Raw genomic sequence first — 17201 nt, forward strand, 5'->3', positions numbered from 1 at the left:
ATACCAAGACGATAAATATGGTGGACCCCCTTGTAGTTACCAACAAGCCCCATCATATGCTTATGAACCACCTCCACAACATACCTTTGAACCACCACCTCAATATTCACCATCTCCATTCCCTTATCAAGAAGAACCACCTTCCTACCATGCACCTTTTCTCCAAAATAATGAACCCTCCTACCCACCCCAACCTCCACTAGATGACAACACCCTTGGTGTTATTCACCAAGGGCAAACAGAGCTTCATACCACACTTGCCTCTATCACTAGTCTCACCTTTACACTCCAAAATCTTATATCCCACATGAACCAACCCTCTACCTCCAATATTCAACCCTCAAACTCTAGTGCATTTCCTTCTCAACTACATAATGATCTCCCCATCACATCACCACCCTCCATGGAAGATCATATCCAAGAGCAAGATGATCCCAGCTATGCTATTGACAAGGAACAAGAAAAATGGATCGTCTTCACGAATTCATACTTCATAAGAAGCTAGAGGAGGCCCTACAGGTGAAGGTAGTAGAGACCCTTGAAGTCGAAGGAGTGGTTGAAGAATTAGTGAAGGAAGACATGAAGGAGGAGTCTGATTTTGTCTTAGAGCAAGAGGAGGCCCAATATGTGGAGGTAGGAGAGACCCTTGAAGATGAAGGAATATTTGAAAGGAGTTGTCATGGAAAGGAAATCATCAAGGATGAGTACGATTTTATACTAAAACAACTGGACAAAGCAGCAATTATTGAAGAGGAAAAAGCGGTTGCAGACTTCGGAGATGCGGAACCTCCATGAGAAAGTCAAGTTATAAAGCCTCCTTCAAAGACGTTTGAAATTGATGTTGAGGAGGGTGTATAACCTCCAAGGCATATCATGGTTGAAGACTTTGAAGGGGATGATCAAGAGATGGACTTAATCATTGATGAACCCTTATCTACAATAGAACTCTCTCCCATTGGACTTGACATGGAGATTAAAGAAGAAGAAGCACAACCTCCCATGCCCTTGGAAAGCAATGAAGAGGAAATTGAATTGGAAGAAAGCTACCAAGAGGAAGAGGTTGAAATTGAAGAAGCTTACAAGGAGGTGGAAGAATTCAAAGAAGAGCACAAGGGAGTGGAGCTTGCAAGATCATTAGAAACACCTCTCCCAAAGCCATTACCATCCAATACAACATTCAAGTGGGTAAAATTATTATCCTTGACCTTTACTTTCCCACTTGAATATGGTTTACTTGAGACAGATGGTCAACTTAGAGCTCTTTGTGGCATTAAGAGTAAAAGGGAGATGGGTAGTGGTTGGCAACACCATCCTAGGTTCGTTATGGTTGGAAGCTCAAGGCCTGATTGCAAGGGTTGGCATAATTCTCAATTAATTGGGTCTAGGAGGATGTTTGGGTGCCTAAATGAGAATTCTAAGGCTGAACCACCCGGATGGAATCATCATGATCCACTTGAAGACGGGTGTAGAAACAAGATTTGGGATCCGGGAATATATGAGGATCAAATTTGGGAGCTCAAAGCTTGTGAAGAACTCCATCAAAGCTTGAGAAATTTACTTGGTACTGATAGAGCTTATTGAAAGTCCAAGCATTGGTGGAAGTTTCAAGACGAGTTCAAGCACAAGCCACCATGACAAGGAGCTCACCGAATGTCCAACTTAAGGACGTAAAAGCAAAGTGCTAGGTGGGAGACAACCCACCATGGTATGATCGTTCAGTTTCAGTCTTAGTTTTATTTTACTTTATTCTATTTTTATTTTTTTTGTCAATGACTCTTCTCATAATCTCTGCATATAGCCTGCATTTGCATTTGCATACTGCATATAAAAAAAAGCACGCGACGCGTAAGCGTCGCTGACGCGGATGTGCCTTGGACACGAGAAGAAAAGAAGCAGAGAGTCACGCGAGAGCGTGGCTGGAGGCGTGCCTTAGGCACAAGCATGCCCACGCGACCGTGTCACCCACGCGACCGCGTCATTTTGAAAAAGAGCCTCCCACGCAACCGCGTCACCCACGCGAACGCGTGGCCCTGCAAAATCGACGTAAAGTGGCGTATGGCAGAGAGTTATGATGGAGCTGGGCTGGAATGGTTATAGAAACACAAGCACTATCACGCGAACGCGTGCCCACGCGTCCGCGTCATTTTCAAAATATCACCACTCACGCAACCGCGTCAATCACGCGAACGCGTCACCCAGATTTTTGGCAAAATACATTTAAAACAAAGAGTTGCGTGAACGCGAGGCTGCACTCGCGCCAATAGCACAAATCAGGCCACGCGATCGCGTGACCCACGCGTCCGCGTCACCTGAAAATTATCACACACACGCGATCGCGTCACATGCGGCGCCCAGCTTATCCAGATTAGCCAGATATCATATCTTTTCTTTTCCAAATCCAAATCTTTTCTTTCCCTTCTTATTTCTTTCTTCTCTCTTCTTCCTTCTTTATTCTTTTTCACTTTTTACTTTCTCCCCCCTATTTTTCACATCCATTATCAAGGTTCTTTTCATTCTTTCTTTCTCCTTTTTACTTTTTCATTATAATTTTTATTTATATTTTCTTCTTCTTTTTCTTTTTACTTTCATTATCTATGTTTCTTTTTTCTTTCTTTTTCTTTTTGCATTATTTTAATTGGTGTTAGAAATTTAATTGGGTGATTGTTTTCTTTTATATTTTGCTTGTAGATTATTAAGGAATTGTTTGACAATTAAATATTACTTCTAAAAGGGTTGCTTGCATGTTCAATTTAATATTTTCAATAACATATTTACCATGCATGCTAAGTGTTTGTGAAAAAGTCCGTATGGCATTGTGCATTATTTTACTCTATTCTACTACTCTAATGTCCATTTTTTACAAAACCCCTTTCACATTTTATTGATTAAATATAATTGTCAATACAAACAGATTGTTAGTTTGAAAGAGTTGATAATCTAACTTGGACATTTAATGCTTGATTTATGCTACCCATGCCTTTGCCAGCATGCCAATAAACATCTTGCATTAAATAGCCATCACATGTACTTGCTATATTTCCATTGATGAACTTTTCACATATAGTCATGACCATGTGTTAACGACATCCCTCTTTACCATGCATTGATTATCACTTATACCATCCCCTTCCTTGCTCTAACCCTTAAGTTTTAAAGTTACTTACTTTTTTCCTTTTTAGGATGGCTACCAAGAAGGGTAAAGAGAAAGCTGCTCCCAAAACACCAGCAAGGAGAGGAACCAAGAGACCTCCAACTAAAGGCGCCTCCATCTATAAGCGTCAGTTAGAGCAACCCGTCCACTTGTACATCTCAACATGCACCGAGGACGGTGCAATCTTTAAGTGTGGGGAGGTCGATACCGACTTCTGTGGGTTAGTTATTTCCTTCTCAAACACCAATGTTTTATTTTCTTTGTTTGTTCATTGTTGCATTTTCATGTTTGAGTGCATTTTGTTTGATTTTGTGCATATTTTACCACCACTTTGTTAAAGTAATATTTTCTTTTTCAAGAAACTTTTTATAGCATTTCACTAATTTGAATTAAAATTTTTATTGAACTTGTTTGAAGAAATATTATACTGGGACATGGTTTAGAGCTCGAACACACAAAACCAGTAAGATTTTGAGCCTACTTGATTAGTTGCATTTTATCAACCAATAATTTATTTTTAGTGTGTATTTTTCTATCTAAAATTGTAATCTTTGTCTTGCTTAATTCTATATTTCCATGGTTTGATGTATGCATGCACTTATATGATTGAGGCCTTTGTTTTACTGAGCTTACATACCCATATGGCCTTACCCTTTCATTATCCTTTGCAAACCAATGTTGAGCCTATTATACCCCTTTGTTCTTTACTTTAGCTCATCACTAACTCTAAGCGAAAAACAATAATGTCCTTAATTTGAATCCTTGGTTAGCTTAGACTAGTGAGAATGCTCATGAATTAAGTGTGGAGAAAGTGGATTTGGAAACATTGGTTTAAGAATTGGGTGTTATATATCTTTATAAAAATGTAAAAGAAATGTTTAGGACATATTCATGCATTCAATAATTTAATCATATGCATTGAGAAAAACAAAAGAAAAAAAAGAAAAATAGGTATATATAAAAAAAAGAGAAAAAAAATAAAAGAGAAAAAGAAAAGAAAAAAAGAGCAAATAATAAAAGGGACAAAATGCCCCAAAGTAAATGGTGAAAGCAATGCATATGTACTGTACTCGAAATTAGGATGCATGAATATGTGGAAAATATGGTTAATGGATAGTTAGGTTTTATATTCTGATTACATGGATTGGCTTAAGTTAGGTGGAAGGTTTAAGTTAATTAAGGATTCAGATTTTAGTCCACTTAACCAAATACAATCCTACCTTGACCCTAACCCCATTACAACCCTTAAAAGACCTCTTGATATGTGTATCTGTGCATTAAATTTTTGTTGATTATTAGATGAAGAGCAAGTCTTAGAAAGCAAGGTTAGTAGAGAACTGAGAGAATCGAACCTTAACACTTGAGCGATTAGAGTGCATACACTTCCAGTGAGGGTTCGATGCTCGATTTTTTGTTCCCGGCTTTCATAAGCTATTTTCTTCTGCAAGTTTACTTGTATCTTATTTTGTGATTTGAATTAGTGAAATCCAGTTCATATTTGTTCTTAAAAGATTTGTTTACTTTTAACCAAGTAGGTAGAAACATTTTGCATGTAGTTGCATTCATATAAATAGGTTGCATTTCATACATTCTGCCATTCCTCTTCACTCTTGTAGCTTCTCTTGAGCTTAGCATGAGGACATGCTAATGTTTAAGTGTGAGGAGATTGATAAACCACTATTTTATGGTTTATCTTATGCTCAATTGAGTGGTTTATATTAATTCTTTACTCACTCATTCATATGATTTGCATGAGTTTACATTTTTCCTTCCTAATTTTGTGCTATGATTGAAAATATGCTTCTTCGGTCTTAAATTTTACTATGTTTAATCCTCTCTTATTACCATTCGATACCTTGATATGTGTGTTAAGTGATTTTAGGGTTTATAGGGCAGGAATGGCTTAGAGGATGGAAAGAAAGCATGCAAAAGTGGAAGGAATACAAGAAGCTGAAGGAATTGCTAAGCTGTCCAGCCTGACCTCTTCGCACTCAAACGGTCATAACCTGAGCTACATAGGTCCAAATGAGGTGGTTCCAGTTGCGTTGGAAAACTAACATCCGGGGCTTCGCAAAAATATATAATTTGCCATATCTTCCTCGAAGCCAAGTGACGCGCACGCGTAGATCACGCGGACGCGTGACCTGGCAAAAAATCCAATCCGCGCGAACGCGTGGACGACGCTTCCGCGTGACAGTGCCGCGACCTGTACGTACCAGAAATTGCTGGGGGCGATTTCTAGGCTATTTTGACCGAATTTTCGGCCCAAAAAACACAGATTAGAGCTATAAAGTGGGAGAATCCATCCATTCATTAAACAAATTAACATAACATTCATAATTCACAATTATTAGGTTTTAGATGTAGCTTTTAGAGAGAGAGACTCTCTCATCTCTCTTAGAATTTAGGATTAGGATTAGGATTTAGGATTTCTATTATGATTAGGCTACTTCTCTTCATTCCAGGTTCAATGTTCCTTTAATTTATTTTCTACTTTTATTTATTCTATTACTTTAATTGTTATTTATCTTTTCAATTTGGCTTATGAACTCCATGTTAGAATTGATTTCTTTATTTAATACAATTTGAGGTATTTCAAATTTATGATTATTTTATTCTATTTATGATGCTTTCAATTTAATTTAGATTTTTTTTCCTTTTGGTTTTGGTTAAGTAATTGGTAACACTTGAGTTATCAAACTCAGTGGTTCGCAGACACGAAGTCATCTAGTGCCTAGCTCCTTAGGAGAGAGTGATTCTCTCTTGCGGACCATTGAACCATAAGACTTTTGGCGTTGAGAACCTTTGTATCCGACAGTAGATCTGTCATTCAAGAGCAAATTACTTTACTATCAGCCCAAGGATCAGGGCAACCTCTTGGATATCTTGCTTCTTGGCCGCTCTTTACGCTGTCCCACCATTTGGTGGTGTGCAGATAAGATATATCCGGGGAAGCGCTTTTATAAGTATGCTATCCTTGGCGATGATATTTGTATCGCCGACTCAAAGGTCGCAGAAGGGAAAATACTGAATGTATCAATTCAAGGTAGCAGGAAGCCAAGAAAGGAACAGCTGACAAAGGACAACCAAACCACTGCCCAAAATCCCTCTGAGAACAGTAAGAGCCCAGAGAGGAATGATTCTAGCGTTCAAACGCCAGAAAAGGGTGAAAAAGTGGCGTTAAACGCCTAAGGGACAGCCAATTCTGGCATCCAGATGTCAGAAAAGGGTGGCAATCTGGCGTTAAACTCCCATGCAGCCTCCAATTCTGGCGTTCAAGCGCCACAAAGGGGTCAGACACTTGCAAGTGCTGATAACAACCCCCTTAAGCAGGCTTCTCCAACCTCTTCTGTAGGAAATAAACCTGCAGTAACCAAGGTTGAAGAATACAAAGCCAAGATGCCTTATCCTCAGAAACTCCGCCAAGCGAAACAGGATAAACAATTTGCCCGCTTTGCAGATTATCTCAGGACTCTTGAAATAAAGATTCCATTTGCAGAGGCACTTGAGCAAATACCCTCTTATGCTAAGTTCATGAAAGAGATCTTAAGCCATAAGAAGGACTGGAGAGAAACTGAAAAAGTTTTTCTCACTGAAGAATGCAGTGCAGTCATTCTGAAAAGCTTACCAGAAAAGCTTAAAGATCCCGGAAGCTTTGTGATACCATGCACATTAGAGGGTGCTTGTACCAAGACAGCTCTGTGTGACCTTGGGGCAAGTATCAACCTAATACCTGCATCCACTATCAAAAAGCTTGGTTTGACTGATGAGGTTAAACCAACCCGAATATGTCTCCAACTTGCTGATGGCTCCATTAAAATCCCATCAGGCATAATTGAGGACATGATTGTCAAGGTTGGGCCATTTGCCTTTCCTACTGACTTTGTAGTGCTGGAAATAGAGGAGCACAAGAGTGCAACTCTCATTCTAGGAAGACCTTTCCTAGCAACTAGACGAACCCTCATTGATGTCCAAAGAGGAGAGATAACTCTGAGAGTCAATGAGAATGAGTTTAAGTTGAATGCTGTCAAAGCTATGCAGCATCCAAACACACCAAAAGACTGCCTGAGCGCAGATGTTATTGACTCTTTGGTGGAAGAGGTCAATATGACTGAGAGTCTCGAATCAGAGCTAGAGAACATTCTTAAGGATGTTCAGCCTGATCTGGAGGAACCAGAGAGAACGGAAGAACCTCTGAAAACTCCTCAGGAAGAGGATAAGCCTCCTAAACCCGAACTTAAACCACTACCACCATCCCTGAAATATGCATTTCTGGGAGAAGGTGACACTTTTCCGGTGATCATAAGCTCTGCTTTAAATTCACAGGAAGAGACAGCGCTAATTAAGGTGCTAAGGACACACAAGACAGCTCTTGGTTGGTCCATAAATGATCTTAAAGGTATTAGCCCAGCAAGATGCATGCACAAGATCCTATTAGAGGATGATGCTAAACCAGTGGCTCAACCATAGAGGTGGCTAAATTCAGCCATGAAGGAGGTAGTGCAGAAAGAGGTCACTAAGCTACTGGAGGCTGGGATTATTTACTCTATTTCTGATAGCCCCTGGATGAGCCCTGTCCAAGTTGTCCCCAAGAAGGGAGGCATGACAGTGGTTCATAATGAAAAAAATGAACTGGTTCCTACAAGAACAGTTACAGGGTGGCGTATGTGTATTGACTACAGAAGACTTAATACCGCCACCAGAAAGGATCATTTTCCTTTACCATTCATAGACCAGATGCTAGAGAGACTAGCAGGTCATGAATACTAATGCTTTTTGGATGGCTATTCAGGTTACAACCAAATTGCAGTAGATCCTCAGGACCAAGAAAAAACAGCATTCACATGTCCTTCTAGAGTATTTGCCTACAGAAGGATGCCATTTGGTCTATGCAATGCACCTGCAACCTTTCAGAGGTGCATGCTATCTATCTTCTCTGACATGGTAGAAAAATTTCTGGAAGTCTTCATGGATGACTTCTCAGTATTTGGAGACTCATTCAGCTCCTATCTTGACCATCTAGCACTTGTTCTGAAAAGATGCCAAGAGACTAACCTGGTTTTAAACTGAGAAAAATGTCACTTTATGGTGACTGAAGGAATTGTCTTTGGGCACAAAATTTCGAACAAATGAATAGAGGTGGATAAAGCTAAGGTAGAGGTAATTGAAAAATTACCACCACCTGCCAATGTTAAGGTGATCAGAAGCTTTCTGGGGCATGCAGGATTCTATAGGAGGTTTATAAAGGATTTTTCAAAAATTGCAAACCTTTGAGCAATCTGCTAGCTGCTGACATGCCATTTATCTTTGACACGAAGTGTCTGTAGGCGTTTGAAACTCTGAAAGCTAAGCTGGTCACAGCACCAGTTATTTCTACACCAAACTGGACATTACCATTTGAACTAATGTGTGATGCCAGTGACCATGTCATTGGTGCAGTATTGGGACAGAGGCATAATAAGCTTCTGCATGTCATTTATTATGCTAGCCGTGTTTTAAATGATGCACAGAAAAATTACACAACCACAGAAAAGGAGTTATTTGCAGTGGTCTATGCCATTGACAAGTTCAGATCTTATTTAGTAGGATCAAAAGTGATTGTGTACACTGACCATGCTGCTCTAAAATATCTCCTCACAAAGCAGGATTCAAAACCCAGACTCATAAGATGGGTGTTGCTTCTGCAAGAGTTTGATATAGAAATAAGAGACAGAAAAGGGACAGAGAACCAAGTAGCAGATCACCTGTCCCAGATAGAACCAGTAGCAGGAGCGTCTCTCCCTCTTACTGAGATCTCTGAAACCTTCCTGGATGAGCAACTCTTTGCCATTCAGGAAGTACCATGGTTTGCAGATATTGCAAACTATAAAGCTGTGAGATTCATACCTAAGGAGTATAGCAAGGTGCAAACAAAAAAATTGATTTCTGATGCAAAATACTACTTGTGGGATGAACCATATCTCTTTAAGAGGTGTGCAGACGGAATGATCCGTAGATGTGTGCCTAGAGAAGAAGCACAGAAGATCCTATGGCATTACCATGGATCACAATATGGAGGACATTTCGGAGGTGAGCGAACAGCCACCAAAGTTCTCCAGTGTGGCTTCTACTGGCCTACTCTCTATAGAGACTCCCGAGAGTTTGTACGTAACTGTGACAGTTGCCAGAGAGCTGGTAATCTGCCTCACAGTTATGCCATGCCTCAACAAGGGATCTTAGAGATTGAGTTGTTTGATGTATGGGGTATTGACTTCATGGGGCCTCACAGTTATGTATCTAAATGGGTAGAAGCAATTGTCACACCCACTAATGATACTAAGACAGTGATGAAGTTCTTTTAGAAGCATATCTTCAGCAGGTTCGGTGTCCCTAGGATACTGATCAGCGATGGAGGCACTCATTTCTGTAATAAATAGCTTAACTCTGCTCTGGTCTGATATAGAATTAACCATAAAGTGGCAACCCCATATCATCCATAGACAAATGGGCAGGCTGAAGTCTCAAATAAAGAACTAAAGTAAATTCTTGAGCGGACTGTAAATGCCCGTAGAAAGGATTGGGCAAGCGGTCTGGATGATGCTCTGTGGGCATACAGAACAGCATTCAAGACTCCTATAGGGACCTCTCCATACCAGCTTGTGTATGGAAAAGTCTGTCATCTGCTAGTGGAATTGGAACACAAGGCCTATTGGGCAACCAGGTTCCTAAACCTTGATACTAAGGTAGCTGGAGAGAGAAGATTACTCCAGTTGAATAAGCTGGAAGAATTCAGACTCAATGCTTTAGAAAATGCAAAAATTTATAAGGAGAAAGCAAAAATATGGCATGACAAAAGGCTGTCATCTAGAGTCTTTGAGACAGGATAGAAAGTCCTGCTGTTTAACTCTAGGCTCAGATTGTTCCCCGGGAAATTGAAATCCAGGTGGAGGGGCCCATATGTGATTACAAGTGTGTCACCATATGGCTATGTAGAACTTCAAGATATTGATTCAGACAAAAAGTTCATTGTTAATAGACAAAGAATCAAACATTATCTTGAAGGCAATGTTGAGCAAGAATGCTCAAAGCTGAGACTAAGTTAAAAGCTCAGTAAAGTCCAGCTAAAGACAGTAAAGAAGCGCTTGCTGGGAGGTAACCCAGCTATTATCAATAATTAGATGTTTGTAACAGTTAGATAAGTCTTTTTAATTTTGTTTTCCTTGTTAATTAATATATTTTCAGTGAAAAAGTCAGGAAAATGGAGGTTCAAGACATAAAATAGAGAAATCATAGAGGAAAGGAGCTCACTGGCGTCAAAATGCCAGTAAAGAGGCAAATTGAGCGTTAAACGCCAGAATGGCTACCATTCTGTGTGTTTAGCGCCAGAAAAGGTAGCATTCTGGGTGTTAAACACCAGAATGGGTAGCATTCTGGGCGTTTAACGCCAGAATTGGCAGCATTCTGGGCGTTCAGAAAAATGCCTAGTGAAGAAGGATTTCTGGCGTTTAATGCCAGCTAGGGTACCTGGCTGGGCATTAAACGCCCAAAATGGCCACCAGATGGGCGTTAAACGCCAGAATGGATATCATTCTGGGCGTTTAATGCTAGAACAGCTAGGGGAGAGGTAATTTCATTTCAATTCAAATTTTTTCGAATTTTCATGTTTTAAATCAAAATTTTCTGCATCCAAACATTACAAACATTCATCTTTTAAATCCCATTCACAAAAATTTATAAACTTATAAATTTTTATTGATTCTACTTCAAATTCTTTTCAAATCTTTTTCAAAAGCTCATTTATCTTTCCAATTTCTTTTCAAATCTTTTCAAATCATTCATATTATCTTTTATTTCTTAGATGCATAAACAAAAAAATTCAGATTTAACTTCCTCATATCTTCTTCATATCATATTTATCTTGTATCAATCATATCTTTCAATCATATCTTCTTTTCTAAAAATTCGAACCATACCCTCCCTCCCCTCTATTTATACATTCGGCCATCACCCCTCCTCCATCATTCGAATCACTCTCTCCATCTACTCATCTTCTTTCTTTGCTTTTGCTTGAGGACAATCAAACCTCTAAGTTTGGTGTGATTTTCCGTGATCACTGACCAAGATCATGGCCCCTAAAGAAAAACAAACCACTCCAAGAGGCAAGAAAGAAAATAATCCAAAACCACAATGGATGCATGAGAGGTTCTGCACCAAAGAACATGCAGATCATTACTTCAAAATAATGTGCAAAAGATCAGTGATCCCGGAAGTCAAGTTCGATCTGAAAGAAGGCGAATATCCGGAGATCCAAGAGCAGATTCGAAACAGAGGTTGGGAAATCCTAGCTAATCCTGAGATGAATGTGGGAAGAAACATGGTCCAGGAATTCTATGCAAATATGTGGCTGATAGATAAGCAAAGAATGGAGGGAACTGCCTTCCACACTTTTCGAACCATGGTTAGAGGGAGGATTATCTACTTCCATCTTGACAAAGTGAGAGAAGTCCTCAAACTTCCTCAACTGCAGGATGATCCATAATCTTTTAACAGGAGAATGGCTAAAGATAAAAAGTTGGATCAAGTTCTAGAGAACATATGCCTCCCTGGAACCAAGTGGATAACTAATTCAAAAGGTGTCCCAAACCAACTGAAGAGAGGAGACCTCAAGCCAGTTGCTAGGGGCTGGCTGGATTTCATTGGACGATCCATACTTTCCACCAGTAACCACTCTGAAGTCACTGTCAAAAGAGCAATGATGATCCACTGTATTATGCTGGGAAAAGAAGTGGAGGTCCATCAATTAATTCCTGTAAAATTTACACAATTGCAAACAAGGAATCCACTGAGGCCAAATTGGCTTACCCAAACTTGATCAGTCTGTTATGTAAAGATGCGGGAGTACAAATAGGTGTTAATGAGTATATCCCAGTCGAACACCCAATCACCAAAAGGGTGATGGATGGACCTCAAGTTCAATACAACCTCATCAAGAGGAGGGTGCATGAGCTCCTCCCAGAAATTCCTTAATTTGACTATTGGGCCCGCTTAGAAGCATCTGTCAATAAGCTGCAAGAATTTATAGATCAACTCAAAGAAGAACAGCAGAGTCAGAACAGCATGCTCTACAAACTGCTCAGAGAACAAGAGAAACAAAGGCGTGAGATACAGGAGCTAAAGCACCAGAAGCTGTCCCTTGAAGAGCCAGGCGTCCCACAAATTGAAGGAGCACTTGCTTCTCCCAATGCAGGTTGTTGAGTCCTAACTCTGTGATAACTTTTGTTATTAGAGATCTATTTTAAGAGTTACATGAGCATTAGTATTAGAGTCATTTATTTTTTATGTCTTTAATTTCCTTCCTTTTATTATTATTTGTCTGCTTTTATGCTTATTTCATGTCTTATTTTTATTTCATAATCAATAAAGTTTAGAGTCTATGTCTTAAAGCTATGAATGTCCTATGAATCCTTCACCCTTCTTAAATAAAAATTTTTTTTAATTACAAAAGAACAAGAAGTACATGATTTCGAATTATATCTTGAAATTAGTTTAATTATTTTGATGTGGTGACGATACCTTTTATTTTTTGAATGAATGCTTGAACAATGCATATTTTTAAATTTGTTGTTTATGAATGTTAAAATTGTTGGCTCTTGAAAGAATAATGAAAAAGGAGAAATGTTATTGATAATCTGAAAAATCATAAAATTGATTCTTGAAGCAAGAAAAAGCAGTGAATAGAAAAAGCTTACAAAAAAAAAGAGCAAGCAGAAAAAGCCAGTAACCCTTTAAACTAAAAGGCAAGGGTAAAAAGGATCCAAGGCTTTGACCATTAATGGATAGGAGGGCCAACAGAAATAAAATCCTGGCCTAAGCGGCTAAACCAAGCTGTCCCTAACCATGTGCTTGTGGCGTGAAGGTGTCAAGTGAAAAACTTGAGACTGAGCAGTTAAAGTCGTGGTCTAAAGCAAAAAGAGTGTGCTTACGAGCTCTGGACACCTCTAACTAAGGACTCTAGCAAAGCTGAGTCACAATCTGAAAAGGTTCACCCAGTTATGTGTCTGTGGCATTTATGTATCCGGTGGCAATACTGGAAAACAAAATGCTTAGGGTCACGGCCAAGACTCATAAAGTAGTTGTGTTCAAGAATCAACATACTGAAATAGGAGAATCAATAACACTATCTGAATTATGAGTTCCCATGGAAGCCAATCATTCTGAACTTCAAAGGATAAAGTGAGATGCCAAAACTGTTCAGAAGCAAAAAGGCTACAAGTCCCGCTCATCTAATTGGAACTAAGTTCATTGATAAGTTTGGAATTCATTGTATATTCTCTTCTTTTTATCCTATTGTGTTTTTAGTTACTTGGGGACAAGCAACAATTTAAGTTTGGTGTTGTAATGACCGGATAATTTATACCCTTTTTGGCATTGTTTTTACATAGTTTCTAGTATGTTTTAGTTACTTTTTATTATATTTTTATTATTTTTTTTCAAAAATCACATTTCTAGACTTTGCTATGAGTTTGTGTGTTTTTCTATTATTTCAGGTATTTTCTGGCTGAAATTGAGGGACCTGAGCAAAAATCTGATTCAGAGGCTGAAAAAGGACTGCAGATGTTGTTGGATTCTGACCTCCCTACACTCGAACTGGATTTTCTGGAGCTAAATAACCCCAATTGGCGCGCTCTCAATTGCGTTGGAAAGTAGACATCCTGGGCTTTCCAGCAATATATAATAGTCTATACTTTGCCCGAGATTTGATGGCCCAAACCAGCGTCCAAAGTCAGCCTAAAATTTTCTGGCACCTTTTTCAGCAGTAAAACGCCAGAACTGGCACCTTTTTCGGCATTAAACGCCCATTCTGGCACCTGGGATGGCGTTTAATGCCAACTTTGGGCATATGAACGTGAAAGCTTGAAAGCTCAGCTCAGGCACACACCAAGTGGGTCCCAAAAATGGAATTATGCACTGTCTGCACTTAGTTACTCATTTTCTGTAAACCTAGGTTACTAGTCTAGTATAAAAACTACTTTTAGAGATTCATTTAGCAACTTATGATATTTTTACATTTCATATTGTACCTTTGACGGCATGAGTCTCTAAACCCCATAGGTGGGGGTGAGGAGCTCTGCTGTGTTTCAATGGATTAATGCAATTACTACTATTTTCTATTCAATTACGCTTGATTCTATTCTAAGATACTCACTCATACTTCAATATGGAGAATATGATGATCCGTGACACTCATCATTACCCTCAACCTTATGAACGCGTGCCTGACGATCACTCCGTTCTATCTGAGCTCAATGTAGTCATTGGGCGATAGCTTGAGTGTGTATCTCTTGGTTTTCTAATCCACGGACTGAGTCCGGAGGTTAGAACCTTCGTGGTATAGGCTAGAATCATTGGCAGTATTCCTGATATTCGAAAAGTCTAAACCTTGTCTGTGGTATTCCGAGTAGGATCTGGAAGGGGATGACTGTGACGAGCTTCAAACTCGCGAATGTTGGACGCAGTGACAGTGTGCAAAAGGATAATGGTCCTATTCCGACGCTAGTGAGAACTGACAGATGATTAGCCATATGGTGACAGCGCTTGGTATTTTTCATCCGAAAGGATCATACAGCCTGCTATGGAAGGAGGCCATGCGTGTTTGGAGAAGAAGACAGTAGGAAAGCAGAGATTCAGAGGACAGAGCATCTCCGGAACCCCAGCCTGTTTCTCCTTACTGAATCACAAGTACTATTTATTTTATGTTATTTATTTTTCATAAATATAATCACTCTTATCATTAATCTCCTGACTAAGATTTACAAAATAACCATAGCTTGCTTCAAGCCGACAATCTCTATGGGATCGACCCTTACTCACGTAAGGTATTACTTGGACGACCCAGTGCACTTGCTGGTTAGTTGTGCGGAATTGTAAAAAGTGTAAACACAATTTCGTTCACCAATGGTATGGGTGATAATCAATGCACGATAAATAAGGATGTTGTTAACACATGGTCATGACTACATGTGAAAAGTTCATCAATGGAAATATAGCAAGTGCATGTGATGGCAATTAAATACAAGATGTTTATTGGTATGCCAGCAAAGGCATGAGTAGCATAGTGATAAACCCCGATTTTGTGGTTTATCTTGTGCATGTGATGGCAATTAACTTGCTTTCTCTTATTTACTTGTCTTCTCAAAAAAAAAAAAAATATATATATATATATATATAAAGAAAAAAAGAAAATATATAGAAAAGAAAGAAAAAGAATTGCAATAAAAAGGGGACAAAAATGTCCCAAAGCAAAGTTCAATAATAATCAATGCATATGTGTGGTGATCAAAAAGAGAATGCATGAGTGTGTGTGAAAAGTGAAGAATGGGTAGTTAGGTTTGTTTAGAATTGTATAGGTTGTCATAGGTTAGGTGGGAAGTTTAAGTTAATCAAAGATTCGAATTTCAAGCTCACTTGACCATATGCACCCTACCTTGACCCTAACCCCATTACAACCTATGGGAAGCCCTCATGATATTTGTATGCATGCATGAAGTAATTGTTGATTGTTAGATGAAAAACAAATCTTGGAAAGCATGATTAGGGGAGAATTGAGTGAATCAACCCCATACACTTGAGTGACTAGAGCGGATACACATCCGGTGAGGGTTCGATTGCTCAATTACATGCTTCCACCCATGATCATCTTTTCTTGCAAGTTTGGGAAATCTTTTTAATAATTCAATTCAATTGTGGATTTGATTTGACTGCTATGGCTTTAGCCCTTGTACTTAATTATGTTTTCTTGGAAGTTGACTTGTTTTGACCAAGTGGATGCATTCATATAGATAGATTGCATTTAGTTAGTTTGCATTGAATAAATGTCGATACCCCTTTGCTTATTTCTTGATTTTAGCATGAGGACATGCTTAGTTTAAGTGCGGGGAGATTTGATAAACCCCGATTTTGTGGTTTATCTTGTGCTTAATTTGGGGGATTTTATCACCTTTTCTCACATTTATTCAATAAAATAGCATGGTTTTGTAATTCTCCCTTGAATTGTGCTTAAATGTGAAAACATGCTTTTTAGGCCCTAAAATTGAATTAACTTTAATTCCATTCGATGCCTTGATGTATTTTTTGAGTGACTTCAGGTTCATAGGGCAAGTATTGGATGGAAGAAGTGAGGAGAAAAGCATGCAAAGCGGGAGAACACATGAAGAAATGAAGGAACCAGAAAGCTGTCAAGCCCGACCTCTTCGCACTCAATCGACCATAACTTGAGCTACAGATCTCCAAATGAGGCGGTTCTAGTTGCGTTGGAAAGCTAACATCCAAGGCTTCAAAATGATATAAAATTTGCCATATGTTGCTTCTCGTTCAGGGGCGCGCACGCGCCATGTACGCGTGCGCGCCGATGCTGCCATGGCCCACTATAGTGAATTCGCCCCCAGCGATTTCTGAAGCACTTTGGGCCCAACCCAACTCATTTCTAATGCTATTTCATGTAGAATTCAAGCTTGGACAAAGGGGGAGCAATTGTTTGGTAGTATAGCATCATGTAGGTTAGTTTCTAGAGAGAGAAGCTCCCTCTTCTCTATAGAATTAGGTTAGGTTAATCTCTCTTAGATTTAGATTCAATTACATATTTTTATCTTGTTTCTTTTATGAATTCTTGCTTCTACTCTTTCATTCTCTTGATTTGTAATGTTAATTTCCCCTTTTGCTCTCTTTTATGTTCATGGATGCTTATGTTGGATTTAGATCTCTTTTAATGAAATTTAATGTTTGATGTTCTTTTAATTGTTGATTTGAGTTGTGAATTTACTTTCCTTGCAATTTGTAGTTGGTAGATTTATTATTCTTGCACTTTTATTATGCTTTCCTTTATTACCCACCAAGTGTTTGACAAAATGCTTGGTTAGATGTTAGAGTAGATTTTGAGCATTCTTGGCTTGGAAAGAGTAATTGGGCAATCTTGAGTCATGAAAACCCAACTTATGTTGGTAATCTAGAGTTGTTAGCTAATATTGTTTCCATTGACGCTAATCTTTTGCTAATTTAATTAGTGAGTTGATTA

The sequence above is a fragment of the Arachis ipaensis genome, chromosome B6 (assembly GCF_059453495.1).
Source record: "Arachis ipaensis isolate K30076 ecotype BB chromosome B6, ASM5945349v1, whole genome shotgun sequence".
Classification (NCBI taxonomy): domain Eukaryota; kingdom Viridiplantae; phylum Streptophyta; class Magnoliopsida; order Fabales; family Fabaceae; genus Arachis; species Arachis ipaensis.